Genomic DNA, 23,065 nt, shown 5'->3' with positions numbered 1-23,065 from the left:
GTTCTCTATATATTTTAGAAATAAGGCCTTTATCAGAACCTTTAACTGTAAAAATATTTGCCCAATTTGTTACTTCCCTTCTGATCTTGTTTGCATTAGTTTTGTTTGTACAGAAACTTTTTAGTTTGATGTAATCAAAATCTTCTATTTTGTGACTTATAATGATCTCTAGTTCTCCTCTGGTCATAAATTCCTTCCTCCTCCACAGGTCTGAGAGGTAGACTATCCTCTGTTCCTCTAATCTATTTATGATCTCATTCTTTATGCCTAAATTATGGACCCCTTTTGATCTCATCTTGGTATGTGGTGTTAATTGTGGATTCATATCTAATTTCTGCCATACTAATTTCCAGTTTTCCCAACATTTTTTTTCAAATAATGCATTTTTATCCCTAATGTTGGTATCTTTGTGTTTGTCAAAGACTAGATTGCTATAGATGTACTGTTTTTTGTCCTTTGTACCTAATCTCTTCCACTGATCGACTGGTCTGTTTCTTAGGAATACCAAATGGTTTTGGTGACTGCTGCTATATAATGTAGTTTTAGATCAGGTACACTTAGACCACCTTCCTCTGAGTTTTTTTTTTTCACTAGATCCCTTGCAATTCTCGACCTTTTATTCTTCCATATGAATTTTGTTGTTATTTTTTCTAGGTCACTGAAATAGTTTCTTGGGAGTCTGATTGGTATAGCACTAAATAAATAGATTAGTTTGGGGAGTTTTGTCATCTTTATTATATTCGCTCGGCCTATCCAAGAGCACTGAATGTCTTTCCAATTATTTAAATCTGACTTTATTTTTGTGGCAAGTGTTTTGTAATTTTTCTCATATAATTCCTGACTTTTCTTTGGTAGATGGATTCCCAAATACTTTATACTCTCAACATTTGTTTGGAATGGAATTTCTCTTTGTATCTCTTGCTGTTGCATTTTGTTAGTGATATATAAAAGTGCTGAGGATTTATGTGGATTTATTTTGTATCCTGCCACTTTGCTAAAATTCTGAATTATTTCTAATAGCTTTTTAGCAGAGTCTTTGGGGTTCTCTAAGTATACCATCATGTGATCTGCAAAGAGTGATAGTTTGATTTCCTCATTTCCTACTCTAATTCCTTGAATCTCTTTCTTGGCTCTTATTGCCCAAGCTAGCGTTTCTAGTACTATATTGAATAGTAATGGTGATAGTGGGCAAACTTGTTTCACTCCTGATCTTACTGGGAAAGGTTGTAGTTTATCTCCATTACATATTATGTCTACTGACGGTCATAAATATATGCTCCTGACTATTCTAAGGAATAGTCCATTTATTCCTATACTCTCAAGCGTTTTTAGTAGGAATGGATGTTGGATTCCATCAAATGCTTTTTCTGCATCTATTGAGATGATCATATATGGTTTTTTATTAATGTGATTATCAATATAGTCAATTATACTAATAGTTTTCCTAATATTAAACCAGCCGTGCATTCCTGGTATCAATCCTACTTGATCATAGTGTATTATCCTAGGGATGATTTTCTGAAGTCTTTTTGCTAATATTTTATTTATGATTTTAGCATCAATATGCATTAAGGAAATTGGTCTATAGTTTTCTTTCTTAGTTTTCGATTTACCCGGTTTAGGTATCAGTACGATGTCTATTTCATAAAAGGCGGTTGGTAGGACTCCTTCATCCTCTATTTTTTCAAATAGTTTATATAACATTTGGGCTAATTGTTTTTCAAATGTTTGGTAGAATTTACATCTAAATCCATCTGGTCCTGGGGATTTGTTCCTGGGGAGTTGATTAATAGCTTGTTCTATTTCTTTTTCTGAAATGGGACTATTTAACCAATTTATCTCCTCCTCTATTAATCTAGGAAGCCTATATTTTGGAGCAAGTTATCCATTTCACTTAAGTTATCAAATTTATTGTAATAAACTTGGGCAAAGTAATTCCTTATTATTTCTCTAATTTCCTCTTCATTGGTGGAAAGATCCCCTTTTCATTTGTAAGACTAACAATTTGATTTTCCTCTTTCCTTTTTCTGATCAGATTTACCAAAAGTTTACCTATGTTATTAGCTTTTTCATAAAACCAACTTTGGTTTTATATATTAATTCAATAGTTTCTTTTACTTTCAATATTATTGATTTCTCGTTTTAATTTTTGTATTTCAAGTTTGATTTTTGGTTGGGGGTTTTTAATTTGGTCTTTTTCTAGCTTTTTAAGTTGCAGGCCCAAATTCATTTATCTTCTCTTTCTCTGTTTTGTTCAAATAAGCCTCTAAAGATATAAAATTTCCCCTTATTACTGCTTTAGCTGCATCCCACACATTTTGGTATGATGTCTCATCATTGTCATTATCTTGGGTGAAATTAATAATTGTTTCTATAATTTGCTGTTTCACCCAGTCATTCTTTAAGATGAGATTATTCAGTTTCCAAATACTTTTTGGTCTATTTACCCCTTACTTCTTACTGAATGTAGTTTTTATTGCATTAGGATCTGAGAAGAAGGCATTTGTTATTTCTGCCTTCCTGCATTTAATTTTGAGACTTTATGTCCTTATATATGGTCAATTTTCGTGTAGGTTCCATGAACTGCTGAGAAGAAAGTATATTCCTTTCTATTGTCATTCAGTTTTCTGCAAAGGTCTATCATACCTAGTTTTTCTGATATATTTACTTTCTTAATTTCTTTCTTATTTGTTTTGTGGTTTGATTTGTCTAACTCTGAGAGTGCAAGTATTATAATTTTGCTGTCTATTTCTTCTTGCAACTCTCTTAACTTTTCCTTTAGAAATTTAGATGCTATACTACTTGGTGAATATAGGTTTAGTATTGATATGGCTTAATTGTTTATGCTATCTTTTAGCAGGATATAGTTTCCTTCCTTATATCTTTTAATTAGATCACCTTCTGCTTTTGCTTGATCTGAGATAAGGATGGCTACCCCTGCTTTTTTGTCTTTACCTGAAGCATAATAGATTCTGCTCCATCCTTTTACCTTTAGTCTGTATGTATTTCCCTGCTTTAAGTGTGTTTCCTATAAACAACATATTGTAGGGTTTTGACTTTGATTCAATCTGCTATCCGTCTCCATTTGATGGGAGAGTTCATCCCATTCAGATTTACAGTTAAAATTACTAATTCTGTATTTCCTGCCATCATATTATCCCCAGATTATGCTTTTTTCCCTTGACCCCCCAAACCCCTTCCCCAATATTTAATTTATAGACCCCTCTTGTGATGCGCAGCCCTCCATTTTTGTATCCCTCCCACCTCCTTCCAAATCCATTGCCTTTTCTTTTACCCCTCCCTTATTCCCCTTTCCTTTTTTCCTTTTTCTCTCCCCCCTTTTAATGAGGTGAGGGAGAAATCTCTTAAAAATAATTATGTCAATTATTTACTCTTTGAGCCTACTCTGGTGAGAGTAAGATTCACACAATGTTTCACCCCCTCTCTAAATTCCCTCAGATGTGGTATATTTTTCTATGCCTGTTCCTGGGATGTAGTGGACCTCTTTTTATCACTCCTTCCCCTTTTTCTGATACTACCCCCTTCCCTGTACTACTCATCTTTTTTTTTTTTTTTTTTAATTTCAGTAAAATCAAATTATCCATGTGGACTTTCTATATATCCACAACAGAGATACAGTTCTCAAGAGTTATTTTTAGCTTTTTCTGTTTCTCTTCAGTCTTGTGAATGTACATCAAATTTTTTGTTTAAGTCTGTATTTTTTTTTTGTTTTTTTTTTAAACAAATGGAATTTCTCCATTTCATTAAATGACCATTGTCTTCCATGGAAAAAGATGCTAAATTTAGCTGAATAGTTTATTCTTGGTTGCAATCCTTGATCTTTTGCCTTTTGGAATATTAGGTTCCAGGCCCTTTGATCTTTTAATGTGGAGGCAGCCAGATTTTGAGTGACTCTTGATATTTGAATTGCTTTTTTCTAGCTTCTTGCAATATTTCTTTCCTTTGTTTGGTAGTTCTGAAGCTTAGCCACAATATTACGTGGAGTTCTTTTTTTAGGTTCTTTTTCAGAAGGTGTTCGATGAATACTTTCAATGCCTATTTTCCCTTCTGTTCCTATTATCTCTGGACAGTTCCCTTTGATAATTTCCTGTAAAATAGAATCTAGGCTCTTGTTTTGGTCATAGTTTTCAGGAAGTCCAATGATCCTCAGATTATCTCTCCTAGATCTACTTTCCAAGTCTATAGATTTTCCCAGTAAGTATTTGACGTCATTCTCCAGCTTTTCATTTTTTTTTTTTTTTTTTTTTATTGATTCTTGGATTCTCAATGAATCGTTCATTTCTATTTGTTCCATCCTGATTTCCAATGAGTTATTTTCTTCATTCACATTTTTTTGGTTCTTTTTGTATATGCCCAATTGAGTTTTTAAATGAATTATTTTGCTCTATTGATTTTTTTTCCATTTTCCTAATCTTTTTTTTAAAGAATTATTTTCTTTTTCCAATTCAGAAATCGTACTTTCTTGAGACTTTTTTATCTTTTCCAATTCAGAAATCCTACTTTCTTGAGAATTTTTATCTTTTCCAATTCAGAAATCCTACTTTCCATTGATTTTTTAACCTTTTCTAATTCACAAATTTTGTTTCCCTGAATCTCCTGTGAATTCTTTATTTTTTCCAACTCAAATTTCAGAATGTTGTTATTCTCTATCATAGCTTCTCTTTCCTTTCCCCATTTTTCTTCAAACTCTCTTAACTTTTTAATAGTCTCTTCTAGAAGAGAGTTATGTAATGGGGGGCAGGTATGTTCCCCTTTAGAGTGTCATCTGCTGACTCTCTGCTATTAATTTCCTCGGGGTTGGATACCCACTCTTTCTCTGTTTAGAAGGAATCAATGGTTCTCTTCAGCTTTTTACTCATGGTTAAAAGTCTTTTGGGGCCTGTTCTTGGGGTAAGAAGTTTATTTATTTATTTCTTTACCAACTTCCTCCCAGACTGGATGAGTGCAGCGGCTCCTGTGTCTGAGCTAAGTGATAGCTCTGGGAGAGAGTTCCCCTCCCCCTCCCTGGAAGTGCCCCAGAGGTGATTAGTAAGACTGCACTGTGAGGGTTGCCCAGTGAAGGACCCCGCTGTGTGTCCTAGTGACTTCCCTGAGGTTTAAGACTGAACAGTAAAGGCGACACAAGGCCCAGCCAATGCTTCCCATGGGGCGTGGATATCAGCAGCTCCTGTGAAAAGCTCCTGGGCTCAAACTGGAAGTGTCTGTCTAGAAACCGAGGTCCCTATTTCAAAGGTTCCATTTCTCTGGGACTTCTGTGGCTGGGTTCTATGGCCTCAGGCCAAGCCTGGCCCTATATGGATTAGATGTTGCCTCAGGCTATGTCCCTGCTTTTCAGGCTCTTAACTACCCCAAGGTTAAGCCGGGACAGCAGAAAGTGGCTGCACAGCCATGGAGAGATCTCTTAGATCACTTCTGGATTGTGGTGGTTCTAGTATCTGGCTTTATATTTTAAAGTGGCTTGATTTCTCTTCTGAGCTGCTATTTTATAAGCAGAGAAGAGCTAACAGCCTGTGCCAGAGTCCTCTATCTCAGTGCCTTCTCTGATCCCAGAGTTTTCCCCAGTCCGATTGGCAAAATGTGCTAGCACCTAACCCTGCCTGTGCTGGCCTTTTTTCTTCCTCCCCTTGGAACTGACCTTTTCTGTAGAAACTCCAGATTCTCTTCAGCTGGTACGTTGTGCTTCCAATCCTTGTGCTTTTTATCAGTCCAGTGTTATTTTTGAGGCTGATTTAACTAATTGGTAAAGAGGGAAGAAGGGAGCTTACAGATTCACGTGTATCTTCTCCGCCCCTAGTCTGTAATTTTCATTCTGTTTTAATTTTTCCTGGGTTAGATATCAGCATCATATTTGTGTTATAAAAACAATTTGGCAGGGCACTATCTTCACCTATTTTCCTAACGATTTGTATAGTATTAAAATTCATTTTTCTTTAAATGTTTGGTAAAATTCACTTGTAAACATATCTGACCCAGAATAATTTTTCTTAAAGATCTCATTCATGGCATGTTTAACTTATTTTTCTTAAATAGGTTATTTTATTTTCTCTTCTGTTAATGTGGGGCAATTTATATTTGTACATATGTACATATTCATCCATTTCAAATAGACTGTCAGATTTATTGGCACACAGTTTTTCAAAATAATACCTTATTATTCCTTTAATTTCTTCTTCATTTGTGGTAAATTCAATATTTTCATATTGGATTCTGAAAATTTGGTTTTCTTCATTTCTTTTTTTCTAATTATATTAACCAACATTTAACCCATTTTTTAATAAAATCAACTTTTAGTTTTATTTATTACTTCAATGATTACTTTAAATTTTATTACTCTCTTTTGATTTTCAGAATTTCTAATTTAGTATTCAATTTTAGCCTTTTTTATTTTTGCTAAATCTTTGTTTCATACCCAATTCATTGTTTTCCTATTTCTTTACCTTTATTCATGTATTTATTTAGAGATCGAAGATTTCCCCTAAGAATTGCTTTTGCTGCATCCCATAAGTTTTGATAAGTTGTGTCACTATTGCTATTAATGAAATGATCAATTATTCATATGATTTGTTGTTTAACCCATTCAATCTTTAGGATTACATTAATTATTGTCCAATTAAATTTTGATCTATTTTTCCATGATCCTTTATTTCACATAATTTTATTACTTCATTATATGAAAAATAAGAATTTAATATTTGTCTTTCTGTATTTGATTGTCTAATATTTATGTCCCAAACTATGTTCATTTGGAAAAGACACATTTCATTCTATCTAATTAACATTAATTTTTTTCATTCTGAGAGTAGGAAGTTTATAATAATTAGTAGCAGTACCAGTATTGCTGCTGCTGTCTACTACTGCCTGTACTACCATTCGTAATACTTCCATTGCTGATTCTTTACTTTTTCCATTGCCACTTATTTTGTATAACAATTTAAATTTTGTATAATATTTTATATTGAATAATAAAAGTAAGACATGAAAAGGATCCAAAAGGCTCTCATGACAAAGCTCCTCATTTAACAAAGGAGGAAATTTTGGCATAGATTAGTTACCTGACTTACTCAATCTTTCACAGTTACTAAATATAAAAGGCAGGATTTGAGTCTAGATCTACCTGATTCCATGTTCAATGTTAATAATTTCAGTAAGTTCCAAGGCTGGGGGCAGGTTAACAATGAAAGCAGCAATCAGAATCCTGTCAATAATATCCAAAATCTAGCATTTTCTCTGACATCTAACACTGATTTTATTGAATCAAAAAACAATTCTGCATAACAGAGTAATTTTAATTTTTTTATTTTTTAAGTTTTTCTTTTTCTTTAATAATTTTTTATTATATATTTTTTTATAATATTATCCCTTGTATTCATTTTTCCAAATTATCCCCCCCCTCTACTCCCTCCCCCCGATGACAGGCAATCCCATACATTTTACTTGTGTTACAATATGACCTAGATACAATACATGTGTGTAAATACCATTTTCTTGTTGCACAATAAGCATTAGATTCCGAAGGTATAAGTAACCTGGGTAGATAGACGGTAGTGCTAACAATTTACATTCACTTCCCAGTGTTCCTTCTCTGGGTGTAGTTGTTGCTGTCCATCATTGATCAACTGGAAGTGAGTTGGATCTTCTTTATGTTGAAGATTTCCACTTCCATCAAAATACATCCTCATACAGTATTGTTGTTGAAGTGTATAGTGATCTTCTGGTTCTGCTCATTTCACTCAGCAACAGTTGATTTAAGTCTCTCCAAGCCTCTCTGTATTCGTACTGCTAGTCATTTCTTACAGAGCAATAATATTACATAACCTTCATATACCATAATTTACCCAACCATTCTCCAATTAATGGACATCCATTCAACTTCCAGTTTCTAGCCACAACAAAAAGAGCTGCCCCAAACATTTTGGCACATACAGGTCCCTTTCCACTCTTTAGGATTTCTTTGGGATATAATCCCAATAACAGCAATGCTGGGTCAAAGGGTATGAACAGTTTGATAACTTTTTGGGCATAGTTTCAAATTGCTCTCCAGAATGGCTGGATTCTTTCACAACTCCACTAGCAATGTATTAGTGTCCCAGGTTTCCCACATCCTCTCCAACATTCATCCTTATTTGTTCCTGTCATCTTAGCCAATCTGACAGGTGTGTAGTGGTATCTCAGAGTTGTCTTAATTTGCATTTCTCTGATCAGTAATGATTTGGAACACTCTTTCATGTGAGTGGATATAGTTTCAATTTCTTCATCTGAAAATTGTCTGTTCATATCCTTTGACCATTTATCAATTGGAGAATGGTTCGGTTTCTTATAAATTAGGGTCAGTTCTATATATATTTTGGAAATGAGACCTTTGTCAGAACTTTTAACTTTAAAAATATTTTCCCAATTTGTTACTTCCCTTCTAATCTTGTTTGCATTAGTATTATTTGTACAGAAACTTTTTAGTTTGATGTAATCGAAATCTTCTATTTTGTGATCAATAATGATCTCTAGTTCTCCTCTGGTCATAAATTCCTTCCTCCTCCACAGGTCTGAGAGGTAGACTATCTTCTGTTCCTCTAATCTATTTATTATCTCCCTCTTTATGCCTAAATCATGGACCCATTTTGATCTTATCTTGGTATATGGTGTTAAGTGTGGATCCATATTTAATTTCTGCCATATTAATTTCCATTTTTCCCAACAGTTTTTTCCAAATAATGAATTTTTATCCCTAATATTGGTATCTTTGGATTTGTCAAAGATTAGATTGCTATAGATGTACCCTTTTTTGTCCTTTGTATCTAATCTCTTCCACTGATCGACTGGTCTGTTTCTTAGGAATACCAAATGTTTTTGGTGACTGCTGCTATATAATATACTTTTAGATCAGGTACACTTAGACCACCTTCCTCTGGGTTTTTTTTTTTCATTAGATCCCTTGCAATTCTCGACCTTTTATTCTTCCATATGAATTTTATTGTTATTTTTTCTAGGTCATTGAAATAGTTTCTTGGGAGTCTGATTGGTATAGCACTAAATAAATAGATTAGTTTGGGGAGTTTTGTCATCTTTATTATATTCGCTCGGCCTATCCAAGAGCACTGAATGTCTTTCCAATTATTTAAATCTGACGTTACTTTTGTGGCAAGTGTTTTGTAATTTTTCTCATATAATTCCTGACTTTTCTTTGGTAGATGGATTCCCAAATACTTTATACTCTCAACATTTGTTTGGAATGGAATTTCTCTTTGTATCTCTTGCTGTTGCATTTTGTTAGTGATATATAAAAATGCCGAGGATTTATGTGGATTTATTTTGTATCCTGCCACTTTGCTGAAATTTTGAATTATTTCTAATAGCTTTTTAGCAGAGTCTTTGGAGTTCTCTAAGTATACCATCATGTCATCTGCAAAAAGTGATAGTTTGATTTCGTCATTTCCTACTCTAATTCCTTGAATCTCTTTCTTGGCTCTTATTGCCGAGGCTAGCGTTTCTACTACTATATTGAATAGTAATGGTGATAGTGGGCAAACTTGTTTCACTCCTGATCTTACTGGGAAAGGTTGTAGTTTATTTCTATTGTATATTATGCTTACTGACGGTCTTAAATATATGCTCCTGATTATTCCAAGTAATAGTCCATTTATTCCTATACTCTCAAGAGTTTTTAGTAGGAATGGATGTTGGATTTTGTCAAATGCTTTTTCTGCATCTATTCAGATGATCATATGGTACTTATTAATTTTATTATTAATATGGTCAATTATATTAATAGTTTTCCTAATATTAAGCCAGCCCTGCATTCCTGTTATGAATCCTACTTGATCATAGTGTATTGTCCTAGGGATGATTTTCTGAAGTCTTTTTGCTAATATCTTATTTAAGATTTTAGTATCAATATTCATTAAGGAAATTGGTCTATAATTTTCTTTCTCAGTTTTCGCTCTACCTGGTTTAGGTATCAGTACCATGTCTGTGTCATAAAAGGAGTTTTGTAGGACTCCTTCATCCCCTATTTTTTCAAATAATTTATATAACATTGGGGCTAATTGTTCTTTAAATGTTTGATAGAATTCACATGTGAATCCATCTGGTCCTGGGGATTTTTTCCTGGGGAGTTGATTACTAGCTTGTTCTATTTCTTTTTCTGAAATGGCACTATTTAAGCAATTTATTTCCTCCTCTGTTAATCTAGGGAGCCTATATTTTTGGAGGAAGTCATCTACTTCAATTAAGTTATCAAATTTATTGGCATAAAGTTGGGCAAAGTAACTCCTTATTATTTCTCTAATTTCCTCTTCATTGGTGGAAAGATCCCCCTTTTCATTTGTAAGACTAACAATTTGATTTTCCTCTTTCTTTTTTCTGATCAGATTTACCAAAGGTTTATCTATTTTATTGGCTTTTTCATAAAACCAACTCTTGGTTTTATTTATTAATTCAATAGTTTTTTTTACTTTCAATATTATTGATTTCTCCTTTTAATTTTTGTATTTCAAGTTTAGTTTTTGTTTGGGGGTTTTTAATTTGGTCTTTTACTAGCCTTTTAAGTTGCAATCCCAATTCGTTAATCTTCTCTTTCTATATTTTCTTCAAATAAGCCTCTAAAGATATAAAATTTCCCCTTACTACTGCTTTAGCTGCATCCCACAGATATTGGTATGATATCTCATCATTGTCATTATCTTGGGTGAAATTATTAATTGTTTCTATAATTTGCTCTTTCACCCAGTCATTCTTTAAGATGAGATTATTCAGTTTTCAATTGCTTTTTGGTCTATTTATCCCTAACTTTTTACTGAATGTAGCTTTTATTGCATTTTGGTCTGAGAAGAAGGCATTTATTATTTCTGCCTTCCTACATTTAATTTTGAGATCTTTATGTCCTAATATATGGTCAATTTTTGTATAGGATCCATGAACTGCTGAGAATAAAGTATATTCCTTTCTATTGCCATTCAGTTTTCTCCAAAGTTCTATTATACCTAGTTTTTCTAATGTTCTATTTACTTTTTTAATTTCTTTCTTGTTTGTTTTGTGGTTTGATTTGTCTAAATCTGAGAGTGCTAGGTTGAGATCTCCAACTATTATGGTTTTACTGTCTATTTCTTCTTGCAACTCTCTTAACTTTTCTTTTAGAAAGTTAGATGCTATACCACTTGGTGCATATATGTTTAGTATCGATATGGCTTCATTATTTATGCTACCTTTCAGCAGTATATAGATTCCTTCCTTATTTCTTTTAATTAGATCAACTTCTGTTTTGCTTGATCTGAGATAAGGATGGCTACCCCTGTTTATTTGGCTTTACCTGAAGCAAAATACATTCTGCTCCAACCTTTTACCTTTACTCTGTATGTATCTCCCTGCTTTAAGTGTGTTTCCTATAAACAACATATTGTAGGGTTCAGATTTTTGATCCAATCTGCTATCTGTCTCCGTTTGATGGGATCGTTCATCCCATTCACATTTACAGTTAAAATTACTAATTCTGTATTTCCTGCCATCATATTATCCCTAGATTATGCTTTTTCCCTTGATCCCCCTGATCCCCCTCCCCAATATTTAATTTACAGACCTCCCTTGTGAAGCGCAACCCTCCCTTTTTTTTAGTATCCCTACCTCCCTCCAAGTCCCTTCACTTATTCTCCTTTTCCTTTTCCCTTTTCCTCTCCCCCCTTTTAATGAGGTGAAAGAAAATTCTTTGAAAAACAAATATGTTAATTATTTACTCTTTGAGCCTCTCCTGATGAGAGTAAGATTCACACAATGATTCTCCCCCTTACTAAATTCCCTCAGATAGGGTGTATTTTCTATGCCTCTTCCTGGGATGTAGTTTCCCTCTTTTTATCATTCCTTCCCCTTTTTCTGAAATGACCTCCTTCCCTTTACTACACCCCCCTTTTTTTCTTTTATATCAGTAAAATCAAATTATCCTTGAGTACTTTTTATATACCCACAACAGAGTTACAGTTCTCAAAGGTTCTGTGTACGTTTTTCTGTTTCTCTTCAGTCTTGTGGATGTAGATCAAATTTTTTGTTTAAGTCTGGTTTTTTTCTTAGAAACATATAGTATTCCTCTATTTTATTGAATGACCATCTTCTTCCATGGAAAAAGATGCTAAACTTAGCTGGGTAGTTCATTCTTGGTTGTAGTCCTTGATCTTTTGCGTTACGGAATATCAGGTTCCAGGCCCTTCTATCTTTTAATGTGGAGGCAGCCAGATCTTGAGTGACCCTTATTATGGCACCTTGGTATTTAAATTATTTTTTTCTAGCTGCTTGCAGGATTTTCTCCTTTGTGTAGTAATTCTGCAGCTTAGCCACTGTATTCTGTGATGTTCTTTTTAAGGGTCTATTTCAGAAGGAGTTCGATGAATTCTTTCCACATCTACTTTCCCTTCTGTTTCTATTATCTCTGGACAGTTCTCTTTGATATTTTCCTGTAAAATAGAATCTAGGCTCTTTTTTTGGTCATAGTTTTCGGGAAGTCCAATGATCCGCAGATTATCTCTACTAGATCTATTTTCCAGGTCTATAGATTTTCCCAGTAAGTATTTGACATTGTTCTCCAGCTTCTCATTTTTTTTTTTTGTTTGACTGATTCTTGTGTTCTCTGTGAATCATTCATTCCTATTTGTTCCATCCTGACTTTTAAGGAGTTCTTTTCTTCTTTCACAGTTTTTAGTTCTTTTTGTAAATGCCCAATTTCATTTTTAAATGAATTATTTTGCTCTATTTATTTTTTTTTCCATTTCCCTAATTTTTTTTGAGAATTATTTTCTTTTTCCAATTCAGAAATTCTATTTTCTTGAGACTTTTTTATCTTTTCCAATTCAGAAATCCTACTTTCCTGTGATTTTTTAACCTTTTCTAATTCATAAATTTTGTTTCCCTGCATCTCCTGTGAATTTTTTTATTTTTTCCAACTCCAACTTCAGGACGTTGTTATTCTCTATCATAGCTTCCCTTTCCTTTCCCCATTTTTTTTAAAACTCTCTTAACTTTTTAATAGTCTCTTCTAGGAGAGAGTTATGTGATGGGGGGACAGGAATCGTTCCCCTTTAGGTTGTTATCTGCTGAATCTTTGCTGTTAACTTCCTCGGGGTTGGATACCCGTTCTTTCTCTGTGTAGAAGGAATCTATGGTTTTTCTGGCTTTTTTGTTCATATTTAAAAAATCTTTTGGGGTCTGTCCCTGGGGTAGGAAATTATTTATTTACTTCTTTACCAGCTTCCTCCCAGACCGGATGGATGCAGCGGCTCTTGGGCCTGAGCTAAGATAGAGCTCTGGGAGAGAGTTCCCCACCCCCTCCCTGGAAGTGCCTCAGAGGTGACTAGCACTGCTGTGCCTTGAGGGCGTTGTGTTCTAGCGGCTTCCCTGACTTTTGAGATTGAAGTAAAGAAGGCACAAAGCCCAGCCTGTGCTTCCTGGTGGGGCGTGGATGTCTGCAGCAGGTGACGTGAAAAGCCCATGCGCTCAAACTGGAAGTGTCTGCCAGAAACCGTGGCCCCTAGTTCAAAGGTTCCACTTCTCTGCGACTTCTGGAGCTGAGTTCCACACCCTTCAGCTGAGCTAGGCAGTGTGTGTTGCCTTGGGCCCTATCTGCCCTTGTCAATCTCTTAACTAGTCTTAGGTGTGAGCTGAGGCCACACCCCCCAGTGCAGAGATCTGCTGAGTCACCCCCAGGACCTGGGAAAATCTAATCTATCTGAATTTTTAAAGTGTTTAGATTTCCCTTCTGAACTGCTATATTATAAGCAGAGAAGAGCTAACAGCCTGTGCCAGATTCCTTTATCTCAGTGGCTTCTCTGATCCCAGAGCCCTTCCCAGCACAATCGGCGCAGTATGCTAGCACCCAGCCGTCTGTGCTGGCCTCTCTTCTTCCTCCCCTGGGGACTGACCTTTTCTGTTGAAACTCCAGATTCTCTTCAGCTGGTAAGTCGTGCTTCCAGTCCTTGTGGTATCTATCAGTCCAGCGCTATTTCTGAGGCTGATTTATCTAATTGGTTGTGAGGGAGTAAGGACGTTCACAGAGTCGTGTGTTTCTTCTCCGCCATCTTGGCTCTGCCCCCAATAGAATAATTTTTAAAGGCTTGTCATTTTTCTTATTTATAATGAATTCAAATATTTTACATAAACACATAAATATATATATATGCATATATATATGTATATGACTCGTTAAGAAAACAAATTACATTTTACTATATCTAAATTTCATACTCGACATATTTGTTTTCCACTCATATTTGAAAACGCTAAATTTATTGGAAGAAGCAGAAAGTTGCAGATTGAGAGATTTTAAATTACACTGAATCTCTGTGAAAATTGACAGTGAAGTAGAATGTCGATAAACTTATACAGGAATATCAACTTCTTGAAAGACTTTTTGAAAATTATCCATATATTGTACAAAACAAAGAAGGCTAAGTCAGTATTTTTTTTATTATTATATCTTTTTTATTTACAAGATATATGTATGGGTTATTTTTTAGCATTGACAGTTGCAAAACCTTTTATTCCAACTTTTTTCCCTCCTTTACCCCACTGCCTCCCTCACATGATAGATTGACCAATAAATGTTAAATATGTTAAAGTATAAGTTAAATACAATATATGTATACATGTTCCATACAGTTATTTTGCTAAGTCAGTATTCTAATTAGAAATAAAATAAGGGGAAAAAAAAAGAAGTTTACTAAAGGTAATAAACAATCAAGTGATATAAGCATTTGATATCTAATTAGAAATAAAATAAGGAAAATACATTTACTAAAAGGAATAAGTAATTAAGTGACATAATCTAGGAAAACATAAACATAGAAAAGAAGAATATTTTATGCTTTAAAAGTATGGCTGTTATTATGTGAAAAGACTGTGTTGTGTGTGTGGAGAGGATAAGTGTGTGTATTTAGAGAGTGATCATGCTTGCAAACAAATGTCACTAAGCTTATATAGGTACAAATTTATAGAGGATATGAGAAAACTCTCCCTGAGATAATTTGAGACCTAGTCTATTTCAATAAATGCCTGTCTAATTAGCATAAGGCTCCAACATTTTTTTTTTCTATTGCATCTAGACCTTCCATTTTTTATAATGGCCAGGTCTAGATAAATGAACTATATATAATCAATCATTTGTCTAATAGGATATGAAAAAAGAGGATGATTATTACTTTAAAGATCTTTCCTTCGATTATTACATTTAGAAATAAATCACCCAAGTAGTTGAGGCAAAATGGCACAGTGTTAAGAAATGGTATGCCTGAATTCTCTTCCATACAACTATATAGCACTAAAAAATGCCCGAGACAAAAATATTGATTAAAAGTCCTTTGTTCAGCCAAGGGACAGGGAAGGAAACAAGTAGATCTACAAACACTATTCTTAAGTAGAGGCAGTAGTTCTTTGTGTGCAGAACATTCCAATATCTAGCTCTCAGGTACACTAAGATAAATGGAGGTTCCAGCATATGGACACATGATTGTTGGCAACTAATATCTTTGCTGCTTATTATAATGATGTGGGTCCCAAAACCAGGATAAGATGAGAAGGCCACCTATTAAATGGCAGCAGTGTTCCTGTTCAGGGATGTTCTGGGTAGTATACTAAAAAAAGAGGAAGTTAAAATTCAATAAGAGCAATGGTGTGGTTCAGACTCAAGGCACAAATCAGGGTTTCTATTCCAGAATATAGTTCTGCATTCAGAGAAATAAGCAGGTTAGGAATTCTAGACAAAAGGAGACCCTACAATTCAGCTACTTTGAACTAATATAGCTTTTTAGCATATCAACAAGACTGAATTCAATTTCCTGTTTTTCAGACCCAAAATGAAATTAGGAGCAAGTAGAGATTAAAATAAGGGCACAGCAATCAAGTTTTGCCTTGAATCACATCCTTCTGTGAGCAACAAATGCTTGTCAGTCATCAGTCTTTTTTTGATATTAACATCTTAATATTCAATACCATAATAAAGCAGCAATAGGGCCAATTAAGATTTTTCTACCAGAATGACTGCAGAACTGGCCCTAACATCAAGACAAAATTGAGTAGTCTGGAAAAAAGAAGTAAACAAATACAAAGGATCCCACAACAAAGAACAATTATGATGGCCAAAAAAATCTTCTGGTGACTTCATGAAGCAAAAAAGAAATATTACAATAAAGACAAAATACTGAAAGAAGAAAAAAAAAAGTTTAAAGTATTTTGTTACGGGGAAAAAATGACAAAGAAAAAACTCACTGACCTGGAAAATAGATGGAGAACAAATATTAGAAATCATTGCATTATCTGATTGTCATGACCAAAATAATGAATCTAGACATCATATTTCAAGAAAATTTAAAATAAAATTGCCAATATCTCTTAATACTAGGAGGCAAATTGGAAATAGAAAGGCATCCCTGTTCACTTTCTGAAATGGACTTGAAAATGAAAACTCCTATAAGTGAAATTAAGAGTTTTTACATCAAACAAAAAATTACACTATGAAGCCACCAAAACAAAAATTAGGTAACATGCAGCAACTGTCATAATCACCCATGATCTAGCAACTATTATTAAAAAAAAAAAAAAAAAAAAAACTCAAAGCACAGTACAATACAGGGCAAAGGATAATAGAGGATAGCCAGGAATGCATTTCTGTTTTCTCATCTGGGAATATCATTTTGGAATTCTTCTAACTTTCCTACCAGACCCTACCCACTCACTCTTTCCTTCTTTACTCATCTTTCTTTTTTTTTTTTTTACAACAATTAACATAATGCTCGGCTCATAGTAAATTAAAAAATGCTTATTGTCCTGCTAACCTGACCAAGTCAAATTGTATATAATGCTATATGGGAAAAAATAAACTTTATGTGATATTGAGGATGTGCAATTATTCCTGATGAAAACACCAGACCTGGGTATTAATTTTTAATTTTAAATAGTGGAGGGAGAAGAAATATAAAAAGGTAAAAATAATGAACAATTGTGAGCTAACAAAGAAAAACATACTTACATTCAAATCTAGGGAGATGATCCATATGTCCCCTTAGAATCTGTCATCAGCAAAAGTTATAAAGGCAGTCCTACTAGATAAGATCTGGAAGTTTTTCTTCCTGATAGCCTTAAGAAGAGAAATAAGGAAAAGAAATACACTGGAACTGGGGAGAAAAGAAAAAAAAATATTAGAGGAAATTGTTTCATATAATCAGGATATGAAAGTAGACATCTATATAAAGAAGAGGAACAGAGGAGCAACTGACATTTGAATCTTACATTTGAAATGATCAAAAATAAGAGAAAAACACAAACATAACTAGATAAAGACATATCTTTAACTCAGTATGTAAATAGCTGAGAAAGGAGAGAAGTGGGTAGATTTAATTTTAAAAGAATACTATTATTTGTCATAGGAAAATTTATTATAAGAAAAATAAATCTAAAGAGAATAAAACTTTAGTTCTTTGCTGTGTTAAACAATATGAGTCTGAGAGAATGCTATAAATTGGGGGATAGATGAATAAACTATGCCATATATGTAATATAATGCTATAATGCTGATCTCTTATCATCACAAAAAGTTCATCAGGATGAGATAACACAAAGGTCAGAAAATGTACTGACAGGTCAAAATACATGGAAGTAGCATTATTCTGAAAAAATGTCACTGCTCTGATTCAGTGTCTAGAGAGCCATACAAGATAAGCAGATCTAGGGAGAAGTGAAGTTTGAAAATTCTAGTATAGACAAATTTTCAGTCTAGTTATAAAGAACCAGAAAAGAGAGCTGTGACAGAACTAAGCAAAAGTCTTTTAATCATATATAGATTAAAAAAAAAAAAACATATAAACACTTTTAAGAACACAACTTTTGAATTTAATATGTCAGTTGTCTACTCTCTCTTCTTTTTTTTTCTTAATACACTTCATTTTTGGATGTCATTTACAGCAGATGTGTAAGTGTTAAATCTGACTGAAGGATGGACAAGCATGCAAGCTAGTGATTAGGAAAACCCATGGTTACATGGATGACATGAAATAGTAATAGCTTCATAAAGCCAAGGAGACAAGGCATAATATGAGGGCTGAAAAAAATGTAAAATGATAAGCTCATCTGAGTACATAAAAGAAAATTTTGAGAATCAAAATCTAATAGCAGGAATACAAAGAAAGATATTCAGAGCCAGGAAAGTCTAAACAAGATTTAAAATAGAAATGAAATTAATGTCATGGAGTTGATACTTATGCATTTTAACTTGGTTCTCCTGCTTTTCAATTTTTAAAATAATGGTGCATGGATATTCTTGTACTACATTGATATTGATGAGAAAAACAAAAACAAAACAAACAAACAAACAAACAAACAAACAAAAAACAAGACTGTGGGTAAGGAATGGCTAACCTCCTTATTCAGTTGCTTTCATCATTATATAGTGCTGTGACCTAGAGTAAAATAGAATTCCACTGCTATTGGTAGTAATCAGTTGGTGTGGGTTTAGGTCTCCTGGGTACCCAACATGTTTAAATAAATGTTTTAATTCTTTAAATTCCCAAGACAAGTTTTTTTTTTTTTTTTTTTTTTTTTTTTTTTTGTAACACTGTAAGAAAATATGAACTAATATTTTAAAATACATTGTTTGATTATATGAAGGTTTTGTTATTTGTTCAGAAAGATTATATTACTATATACTATTTATTTTTGTTAGAATTGCTGATTTTGTTAGAATTCCCATAATAATGAAAAATGTTCGAATGAGTTATGAATATCATTCTCCCATATAGGAATGTAAACAGATAAATCTTATTAAGTCTCTCTTTCCTGATTACATCCTTATGCTTCTTCTGAGTCTTGTATTTGAAAACCAAATGTTCTAGTCAGTCCTTACAAATACTGGACTGTCCTTTATTTCATTGAATATCCACTTTTCCCCTGAAGAATTTTATTCAGTTTTCCTGGGTAAGTAATTGATTTCAAATTAGCTCCTTTCTTCTCTGGAATATCTTATTCCAAGCCCTTTAACCTATTAAATCTTGTGCTATTCTGACTGTGGCTTCACCATACTGGAATTGTTAATTTCTGGATACTTGCAATATATTCTGCTTGATCTGGAATTCCAGAATTTGGATATAATATTCCTGGAAGTTTTCCTCTTGCGATCTCTTTCAGGAGATGATTAATGGATTATTTCAATGCTATGGTCTGTGATTAACCACAAGCACTCTTTTCAGTCCTGACACTCTGAAGGTCCTCACTCCACTGTGACTGTAAATTCTAATGTACTAGTGCTCCCTGTTGTCCATGGAACTGTGAGCTAGGACTGCATCCCATATCTGAGTATGGGAAAAGCAACAGAATACTACCTTAGTGCTAAGAAACAGATCTTCTGTTTGATCTCCTTACCATCTGTAACCTTAGATCTCCAAAATCTGTTCCTGGTTTGCTGGGGCTGGAGCTCTACAGACATAACATGCACTAGACTGTGCTCCCCTCTCACCCTACTGTGACAAATCTTTTCTAGCCACTTTCTAAATTATCTTTGGTATCTGTGGCTCAAGAGGACTAGAAACCATCACTACTACCACTAATTCAGAGATGTCAGGAACTTTTCCTGTTTGCTAAGCCTGAGGCTGTGCTGGCTCAGTCTGAACTTCTATTCTCCACTCTAATTTAGTATTTATTTTTTAAGTTTCTTTTTTTTCTAGCTTTCTTTTTAGTTGTATGTCCAATTCTTTAATCTCCTCTATCTCTATTTAATTCATATGATCATTTAGATATATAAAAGTTTTCCTAAAAACTGCTTTGGCTGCATTATATAATTTTTTTATGTTGTCTCATTACTGTCATTCTCTTAAATGAAGTTAGAGACTGTTCATATGATTTGTCATTTGACTCACTCATTTTTACGATTAGATTATTTAAATCTAATTGTTTTTAGTCTATCTTTCCCTGGACTCTATTTGATGTAATTTTTATTGCATCATTATCTGAAAAATATAAATTTACTATTTCTGCCTTTTTGCATTTGATTGTGAGACTTTTTTATGCCTTAATAAATGGTCAGTTTTGTTTTTTCTTTAAGAACCATATATTACTGAGAAAAAGATACATTCCTTTTTGTTCTCATTAAAATTATTCCAGACAGCATGGACCCACACTTAACACCATACACCAAGATAAGATCAAAATGGGTCCATGATTTAGGCATAAAGAATGAGATCATAAATAAATTAGAAGAACATAGGATAGTTTACCTCTCAGACTTGTAGAAGAGGAAGGAATTTGTGACCAAAGAACTAGAGATCATTATTGATCACAAAATAGAAAATTTTGATTACATCAAATTAAAAAAAAAAAAAAAAACTTTGTACAAACAAAACTAATGCAAACAAGATTAGAAGGGAAGCAACAGTTAAAGGTTCTGATGAAGGCCTCATTTCCAAAATATATAGAGAATTGACTCTAATTTAAAAGAAATCAAGCTATTCTCCATTTGATAAATGGTCAAAGATTATGAACAGACAATTTTCAGATAATGAAATTGAAATTATTTCCACTCATATGAAAGAGTGTTCCAAATTACTATTCTTCAGAGAAATGCAAATTAAGACAACTCTGAGATACCACTACACACCTGTCAGATTGACTAAGATGACAGGGAAAATAATCATGAATATTGGAGGGGATGTAGGAAAACTGGGACACTGATGCATTGTTGGTGGAGTTGTGAAAGAATCTGGCCATTCTGGAGAGCAATTTGGAACTATGCCCAAAAAGTTATCAAACTGTGCATATCCTTTGAACCAGCAGTGCTATTACTGGGCTTATATCCCATAGAAATACTACAGAAGGGAAAGGGATCTGTATGTGCCAAAATGTTTGCGGCAGCCCTTTTTGTAGTGGCTAGAAACTGGAAAATGAATGGATGTCCATCAACTGGAGAATGGTTGGGTAAATTGTGGTATATGAATGTTATGGAATATTATTGTTCTGTAAGAAATGACTAGCAGTATGAATACAAAGAGCCTTGGAGAGACTTAACATGAACTAAGTGAATTGAGCCGAACCAGGAGACCATTATACACTTCAACAATTATATGAAAATGTATTCTGATGAAAATGGATATTTTCAACAAAGAGAAGATCTAATTCCATTCCAACTGATCAATGATGGACAAAATCAGCCACACACAGAAAAGGAACACTGGGAAATAATAAACTTTTTGCACTTTTGTTTTTCTTCCCATGTTCTTTTTGCCTTCTGAATCCAATTCTTCTTGTGCAACAAGAGAACTGTTCTTCTTTGCACACATATATTGTATCTAGGATATGCTATAACATAATTAACATATATAAGACTGCTTGCAATCTAGGGGAGTGGGGTGGAGGGAGGGAAGGGAAAAGTCAGAACAGAAGTAAGTACAAGTGATAATGTTGTAAAAAATTACCCAGGCATATGTTCTGTCAATAAAAACTTATAATAAAAATTATTCCAGACATCTATCATAGCTAGATTTTTTATAATTTTCTTCACTTCCTTTGCTTCTTTCTTGTTTAGTTTGGGGTTAGATGTATTTAATTCTAAAAGAGCAAGTTTGAAGTTCCCTACCTATCTAGTTTTTCTATTTCTTCCTGTAACTGACTTAATTTCTCCTCTAAGTATTTTGATGCTATACCACTTGGTGCATTTATGTTTAATATTAATATTACTTTATAATCTATGGTACATTTTAGCGTAGTCCAGTTTCCTTCCTTGTCTCTTTTAATTAGATCTATATTTGCCTTTGATTTCTCTGAGATTCAAGATCACTACCTGCCTTTGTTTTTTTTTTTTTTTTTTTTTTTACTTCAGCTGAAACATAATGCATTCTGTTTTCATCTTTTACCTTTGCTCTACATGTATTTCTCTACTTCAAATATGTTTCTTTTAGACAATATATTGTAGGATTCTGTTTTTTAATCCCATTCACATAGTTATGAATAAGAGTTGTTTATATTCCTCCATCCTATTTTCTCCCCTGTTTATACTTCTTTCTCTTTTTTCACCCTGTACATGCTCACCAGTGTTTTATATTTGACTACCCACTACATCAATCTTCCCTCTCTTCTGTTATTCCTCCTCCCTTTTCTTATCTTGTTCCCAAATTGCTTCTCCTCTCCCTTCTATCCAGCTCCTCTTTTTATTTACTCTTTCTACTCCCATTTCCTTAAAAAATACAATGAATTAATCTTTCCAACTGAGTATGTATGTTTGGCTCTTTGAGCCAAATCTGATGAGATTAAGCTTCAAAAAAATGCTTATCTTCTTTCTTTCATTCTAGTGTAATAGATCATTCATGCCTCTTAAAATGATCATATTTAGCTCCTTTTATCTCCCTTTCCTTTTTATTTCAGAACAATCTTTTTTTTTTTCCACTTGGGTGAGAAAGCATTGGGAAAAAAGCAAACCAAGAGAGAACATTGATAGCCCCTGAATCAGCTAAAGTTACAATGGCAGGAGCAGCAGGGGCAACAGCAGGAGTAGCAGATTCTGGAGGTCTCAGCCCACAAACTAGTTGATCATCAGATCATCACACAATCTTCTTGTTCCTGTGTATAATGTTTTCCTGTTTCTTTTTGTTTCACTCATAATCAGTTCATGTAAACTTGCCAGATTTCTAAAATCAGCCTGTTTCATCATTTTTTGTAGAACAATAATATTCAATTATTTCATATACCATAACTTATCCATTTCTCAACTAATGGACATTTACTCATTTTCCAATTCTTTGCCACCACAGAAAGAGCTGCTACAAACATTTTTGCACTTGTGGGCCCTTTTTTCTTGTTTATGATTTCTTTGTGATACAGGCCCAGTGGTGGCATTATTAAATCAAAGAGTATGTTCTATTTCATAGCCCTGTGGAAATAATTATTTGCTCTACAAAATGGCTGGGTAAGTTCACAACTCCACTAACAATGCATTAGTGTATCAGTTTTCCCACATTCCTTTTGATATTTATCACTACCTTTTCCTGTCATCTTAGTCAATCTGATGAGTGTGAGATGATGTCAGAATCATTATAAT

This window comes from Sminthopsis crassicaudata, chromosome 1 (assembly GCF_048593235.1).
Source record: "Sminthopsis crassicaudata isolate SCR6 chromosome 1, ASM4859323v1, whole genome shotgun sequence".
NCBI lineage: Eukaryota > Metazoa > Chordata > Mammalia > Dasyuromorphia > Dasyuridae > Sminthopsis > Sminthopsis crassicaudata.
The sequence above is the reverse complement of the archived record's forward strand: the minus strand, read 5'-3'. Positions refer to the sequence as shown.